The sequence below is a fragment of the Lepus europaeus genome, chromosome 13 (assembly GCF_033115175.1).
Source record: "Lepus europaeus isolate LE1 chromosome 13, mLepTim1.pri, whole genome shotgun sequence".
Taxonomy (NCBI): Eukaryota; Metazoa; Chordata; class Mammalia; order Lagomorpha; family Leporidae; genus Lepus; species Lepus europaeus.
The window spans coordinates 66,703,417-66,710,477 of record NC_084839.1 but is presented as its reverse complement, the minus strand read 5'-3'; positions in this window follow the sequence as shown (position 1 = coordinate 66,710,477).

Below are 7,061 nucleotides of genomic sequence, written 5' to 3'. Positions count from 1 at the left end.
GTCCCCTCTATGGGCAAACAGATGCAGGCACCCCCACAGATGCCTCCCTCTTCCCACAAGTGGCTGCACCCCCCTTCCCCCCGCCCTGGTCTGGAGATGGTTCCATGCCAGTGTGTGAAGGCTGGAGGCCAGCTCACCCAGATGGAGAGCTGAGACCGTCACACCCCACCTCTGGACAGCCCTGATCCCAGAAAGCTGCAAAGAGGTGGCAGTGGCCTCCTCACTTTGGGAGGGCTATGATTTTCATTCTGATTTGTCCTGCCTCAGCCCATTGCTCTGTGAGAATGGCCTGGAAGGACTGTGCAGGTATCCACAGAGCACTATCAGAGCAGAACACAGTCCCCCGGGGGGTGAGTTAACAGGGGAAATGATTGGGAACACACTGGCCTCATGTGTTACCCTGTTGCGACTCTCCCACACACCAGGGCACTGGTCACTCTCCAGAGAGGACTCTATAGGGCTTTGCCAGGGCCCTGAAGTTGAAAGCTTGACTTGAAGTTGAAGTGCCTTGTGGGATGATGGAAAGCAGGTGTGACTGATTACCTGTGGCTCTGGCTCTAATCCCTTGGGTTCACCCCCTTCCTTCTCTGCGCTCACAGGGCTGACAAGGTCTTGGTCCTTCCCCCACACTCACTATTGGATGGAGTGGTGAGAATTCTTCAGTTAATGTACGCTCACCTGAACAGCTGAGGCCAACTATCTCATCATGACAAACGAGACCATCTACATCCCCTGATGTCTGTGTAGATGGACCAATACTTCAGGATGAGTTTGATAAATACATGTAGGGAGACAAGGGAATAATGAATTGTAAAAAAGGAACCAAATAGAGGTTCTGACTATGGACAGCAGTTAAAATAGAGGCCACAACAGGTGTGAATGGGTAGCAGGTAGAATGGATGCAGTTGATAAAGAAATGGAGAGTTGGCAGGTCCACCAGAAGAGCCCCGGAAGGAAGCACAGATAACAAAGCAGGACATTCAGATAGGAGCAGGGCGGATGGCAGTGCCAGTGCCAGGATGCAGATAATAGCAGTCACAGGAAAAGAGAAAACTCAACGTGCAGAAGAATATCTTCGGAGAAATTATACACCTAAATGTCTTGAAATGTTAGAAGGGTGAGCACCCTCAAATGGAAAAGGTTCATAGCATAGCAAACAGGAGAGAAAGGGAAAACTCACTCCTACGTATGGAGTAATGTAAGAATATCCAGGACAAACAGAAAATTCTAAAAACTTCCGAAGAAACCATCTAGCATTTTAAGCAAATAGACGACGGCAGTGATCTTGCATGTACCCATCATCCAGACTGAACAATTGACTCTTCTTATTTTATCTGCATTCCTATGGTTCTCACTCCAGTGACTTTATTTTCTGTAAATATTTGAGTAAGGATCTCTGAGAAATAAGAACTCTTCTAAAAGACACGTTAACCATAGCTGCAGTTGAGTATCAATTCTTTTTTTTTAAATTTTTATTTATTTATTTTTTTTGACAGGCAGAGTGGATAGTGAGAGAGAGAGAGACAGAGAGAAAGGTCTTCCTTTGCCGTTGGTTCACCCTCCAATGGCTGCCGCGGCTGGCGTGCTGCGGCCCGCACACCGTGCTGATCTGATGGCAGGAGCCAGGCAGCCTGTTTCAGCCAGCTTCCAGCCAAATGTCGTACATTGTATTTATTAGTCGCAAGGTCAAATCTTTGACAGTCTGGAATGGTGTACCTTCCTCTGTGTGAAAACCAGAGCCTCTGACCTAGAAATGCCCACACTCTGGGCTGTACACCATGTTACTCTGTACTTCCTTCATCTGGCTGCTAGATCCAGAAGTCTGATCAGATTGAGGTTTGAATCTCAATTTGGGTTTCACAGAAAGTCATGCACAGTGCTAGGTGCTTCCCCTGTGCCTCCCCTGCCTGGCTGTCTCTTGTGGGGACTTTTGGACAGACCAGCAAGGGAGGAGAGCTCTCTTCTTCTCTGGCTCCCTCCTGGGAATACTGCACCTTCAGGGGCCCGGGGGGTCTCCTGGCCCCATAACCTTTTCTGGGGTTCATAGCGATCCCAGGTCTACATTTCCTGGACAAACTCAGGAAATGTTAGCTAGCTTGTCAGGCCTGTGGTGCCTCTAGTTTGCCTTAGCTAACCAAAACATTGATTACTTATTTCCACAAATGGTTGAGTGGAGCATTATGGGTCAGAGCGGACCCTGGAGCTAGGCTGCCTGTGTTGTCATACCAGGTTTGCCCTTAATTGCTTCACAACTTTGAACAAACTACCTTATTTCTTTGGGTCTCAGTTTCTGCATCTGAAAAATGGGACTGCTGCTATCTGACCATCTCATGCAGCTGTTGTGGAGGGTGTGCGTGTTCATGCTGGTCATGTGCTGAGGCGTCTCTGACCCATGCTGGTCGCCCTCGGCACTCACTGCTCTCAGATGCCAGGTGCTGAGCTAAGTGCAGGGGCTGCGTGGTGCACATGACCCGGCGCCTGCTCTCAAGGAAGACACAGCTGCTACGGAAGGCGTGGCCTGGGGGAGCTGGGAGCGCCTCAAGGGGAACCTAAGCTGATTTGGAGGTCAGGGATATCTGTCGAAAGTCTATCTTTCTTTCTTTCTTTCTTTCTTTCTTTTTTTTTTTACAGTCAGAGTGGATAGTGAGAGAGAGAGACAGAGAGAAAGGTCTTCCTTTTTGCCGTTGGTTCACCCTCCAATGGCCGCCGAGGCCAGGAGCCAGGTGCAGGGCCCAAGCACTTGGGCCATCCTCCACTGCCTTCCCAGGCCACAGCAGAGAGCTGGTCTGGAAGAGGGGCAACCGGGACAGAATCCAGTGCCCTGACCGGGACTAGAACCCGGTGTGCCAGCGCCGCAGGCAGAGGATTAGCCTAGTGAGCCACGGCGCCGGCTTAAAGTATCCGTTTCTGACTTGACACTTGGAAGAGTTGCAGAGGGGGAGAAGGGTGGCAATAAGGTGAGGGCTTGAGGGTACGCGTTTTAGCTACCTCGTCAGGCCTGTGGTGCTTCTGGTTTATGTTAGTTATCCAAAACATCAATGAATTATTGCCACAGATAGTTGAGTGGAGCATTATTGGTCAGAGTCCATGGGCATTGCAAGGTGAGAAGTGCATTGGTCCAGGTGGGCTCAGAACATGAGAAAGGGCGTGGAGTCAGGCCCGGGAGGAGGGCAGGGCAATTTCCAGAGACCCTGGGGAGCCATGGTATACTGGTTGAGGACCCAAGCCCTTCTCCCAAGGGTGCTGTGAGTGTGTGTGGGGAAGGTTGTGAGGTACGCTACAGGGTTTGGTCTGCTTTGGAAGGCACTGGGTAGAAGGCAAGACTGGGGGCCTGGAGACCTGGGGCCATGATCCTGGAGGTGGTGGCCTGACCATGTGGATTGAGAGGTATGGGTGGACTCAAAAGACATTGAAGAGGTAGCATCCAGTGAGTTAGGCTGCAGGGGAAGTGGAGTACTTACAGGGAGCCACATTCTCCCAAATCTCAGGATGCAACCTTACTTGGAAACAGGGTCTTTCTGATGCAGTTAAGGTGGAGCTGAAGATGAGATTCTGGGAGTGTCTTATGAGACAGGAGGACACAGAGACAGCAAATTCCTGTGAAAATGGACGTAGAGGCTGGGGTCAGGCAGCCCCAGGAATCGCCAGGACTGGGAGGGGCAGGGAGTGTGGCTCCTCTCGCATCTTGCTTTCCAACTCAGACCTTCTGAACTACGCCAGGGGAAATTTCTGTTTCTCTAACTCCCGGTTTTGGTCATTTGTATCAGCACCTTGGGACACTAGCACAGGAATCACAGAGGACACTCAAGTCTGGGACATGGGCCCAGGTCAGACCCGATGGCCCTGGTGGGGATGGGAGCCGTGGTGGACAGACGGTGAGGTTTGCTTCCGGTTGTGATGTTTTATTCTTGAAGCATCTGTGTGACATGCAAGGGAAGATCACCAGAGTCACTGGATCCCAGATGTAGGTTTCAGTGGACTGGGAGGGTGGGGGGGAGGAAGGAGACCACCCCCCGGGAGAGCATAGAGGACGGTCAGAAGAGACCTCTGCAGAAGACTGGCATCTGGGGAGAGAAGGAGGAGAGGAAGACAGGAAGGTTTCTGAGCAGCTGGGGAGATGGGAGGAGACCGGGAGCCTGTGGGGCAACCCACACCTAGGAGTGCAGGGCGTTTCAGGGGGTGGAAGGTAAAAGATCAGAGATGGAGGGGCTGGCGCTGTGGTGCAGTGGGTTAAAGCCCTGGTCTGAAGCACAAGCATCCCAAATGGGTGCCAGTTCTAGTCCCTGCTGCTCCACTTCTGATCCAGCTCTCTGCTATGGCCTGGGAAAGCAGGAGAAGATGGCCCAAGTCCTTGGGCCGCTGCACCCACGTGGGAGACCCAGAAGAATCTCCTGGCTCCTGGCTTCGGGTCAGCATAGCTCCGGCCGTTGCGGCCATCTGGGGAGTGAAGCAGCAAACGGAAGACCTCTCTCTCTCTGTCTCTACCTCTCTCTGTAACTCTGTCTTTCAAATAAAAAAAAATCTGGAAAAAAAAAAAAAAGGTCAGAGATGGAAAGTTCTGTTTGGATTTGCTTGTTTCACCATGACCTTGGCAAAAATAGCCTTGGTTGGAGTAGGGGAAATGTGGAGCCCCTCATCCTCCTGGCTCCGGTGTGCAGGAGTCACCTCGGAGCAGGCAGCCCTGCGTTTCTAGAGGGTGCTGATTCTTTAACAGTCAGACTCCACTTCCGCAGCCTAACTCACTGGATGCTACCTCTTTTGAGTCCATCCATACCTCTCTAGAGGGTGCCGGGTCTTTAACCATCAGCAGCCGGCGGGAGCGAGGCCACTTCCACTCCAGCTGGGTCCTGAAGACCCAGACTCTCTGTGTCAGCTTTTTGGGGCCAAGGCTGCAAGTTGTCTGTCTCCCATGACGCCATCGCCTGTCACTCTGTTCCAAGAACCAACAACTTCATCTTTTTCCTGGGGCTTCATGGGGGTGAAAGAGAGGTGAACTCATTTTCCTAGCAGCATTTGTGGGGGCCTGGGGTCCCTCTAAGGCCAGGATTCTGTTATAACTCATCTAGTCTTCAAAGATCCAAGGGACAGTGGGCTCACCCTGGTGGGAAAACCAGGAACAGCGGGTCCTTCTGGGTCCTGGCAGAGGTAATGGTGTGTTCGCGTCACTGTTGGAGAGAGCATGGTTTTTGTCGAAGCAGTGCAGCTGCAGGAATTTCAGGAACTGGATTCCTCACTTCCTGTTGGTTGACAAGAAGTGAACCCTACAAAATCCTGATGAGCAGTCAGATGTTTCAAAGCACCATGAGAGAAAGATGACCTGACGTAAACTTGGCGTGAGCCAGGGAGGGGAAACAGCAAGCATCCTCCTGGGTGGTGCCAAGGCAGGGCTCACGGAAATGCTCTGTGCAGAGTGCTCCCCAGAAACCGACACAAGGGCAGGGGGCTGGGGGGCGCACCTGTGTGGGGAGGGCCAGTGGGCCACACACAGTCTGGGGACAAGGTTCAGACTGGACACAGCCCACCTGCAGCCTGGCAGTCAAGCCTGTATACAGGTCTTCTTGATGACACACTGCACTCTGTTAGCAGGACCAGCCTTTCTCCCAGGCCTTTCAAGCCACGATTTGTTATTGTTATTTTTAAAAGATTTATTTATTTATTTGAAAGGTGAAGTTACAGAGAGAGAGAGAGAGAGAGGTCTTCCATTTGCTGGTCCATTTCCCACGTGTCTGCCAAAGCTGGAGCTGTGCCGATCTGAAGCCAGGAGCCAGGAGATTCTTCTGGGTCTCCCATGCAGGTGTGGGGGCCCAAGGACTTGGGCCATCTTCTATTGCTTTCCCAGGCCATAGCAGAGAGCTAGATCAGAAGTGGAGCAACCAGGACTTGAATCAGCACCCATATGGGATGCCAGCCCTGCAGGCAGAGGATTAACCTACTACACCACAGTGCAGGCCCCAATAAATACAATTTTTAAAAGAAATAAATTAAAAAAAAAAATAGAGCCTGAGGAACATCAAATGTGCATTTGTTGATGGCTCTGATTAAAGTGCTAGTTGTCTCCGACTGCGCTGGTGCAGGGCTGGCTTCAGACGGTGGCCCTCAGCTGTCAGGTCATTCTGGGCATCTGAGGTCTCCTCTGTAGATGTTACCCTGCAGGGAGGGAAAGCGAAGGCAGTGATTAAAGCAGGAGAGTGACATGGTCGGGTTTAGGTTACTGGAACTGGTTTTGGTCTTCTCCAAGGGTAATGGACTAGAGACCTGGCAGTGACCTTGAAGCCAGAGCTCTTACAAGTGTGGCCTCCTGGGTGCCGCAGCTCACTAGGCTAATCCTCCGCCTTGCGGCACTGGCACACCGGGTTCTAGTCCCGGTCGGGGTGCCGGATTCTGTCCCAGTTGCCCCTCTTCCAGGCCAGCTCTCTGCTGTGGCCCAGGAGTGCAGTGGAGGATGGCCCAAGTGCTTGGGCCCTGCACCCCATGGGAGACCAGGAGAAGCACCTGGCTCCTGCCTTTGGATCAGCACAGTGCGCCGGCCGCAGGCACCGGCCGTGGCGGCCACTGGAGGGTGAACCAATGGCAAAGGAAAACCTTTCTCTCTGTCTCTCTCTCTCACTGTCCACTCTGCCTGTCAAAAACAAACAAACAAACAAACAAACAAAAACAAGCGTGGCCTCCTGTCCTGGCCTCTGGAGACTGGTATGGGGGAGGGTATGGGAGTGAGGAGAGGGCAGTCTGGAGGAGTGAGGTGAGCTGGGGTGACATACCCTGTCTCCTGCTCTCTGCACCCAGTGCCCCATGTGACTGTGTCCTGACCTGGAGCTCCACCTGTCCAGATCACTTGTCTTGCCTGGACACTGGCCTCTGCCCCACTCTCTCCTGCTTTGCTGGGATGGGGGCCTCCAGAAATGTCCTAACACTCCTTCAGTGCAGTTGTGGTTGATTGGCACTTGAATCAAAACCATGCTTATGTTATGGTCTTTACCCTCCAATTTAAAGATTTATTTATTTGAGAGGCAGAGGAGAGAGAAAGGGAGAGAGAAAGAGAGAGAGAGAGAGGGAGAGAGGGA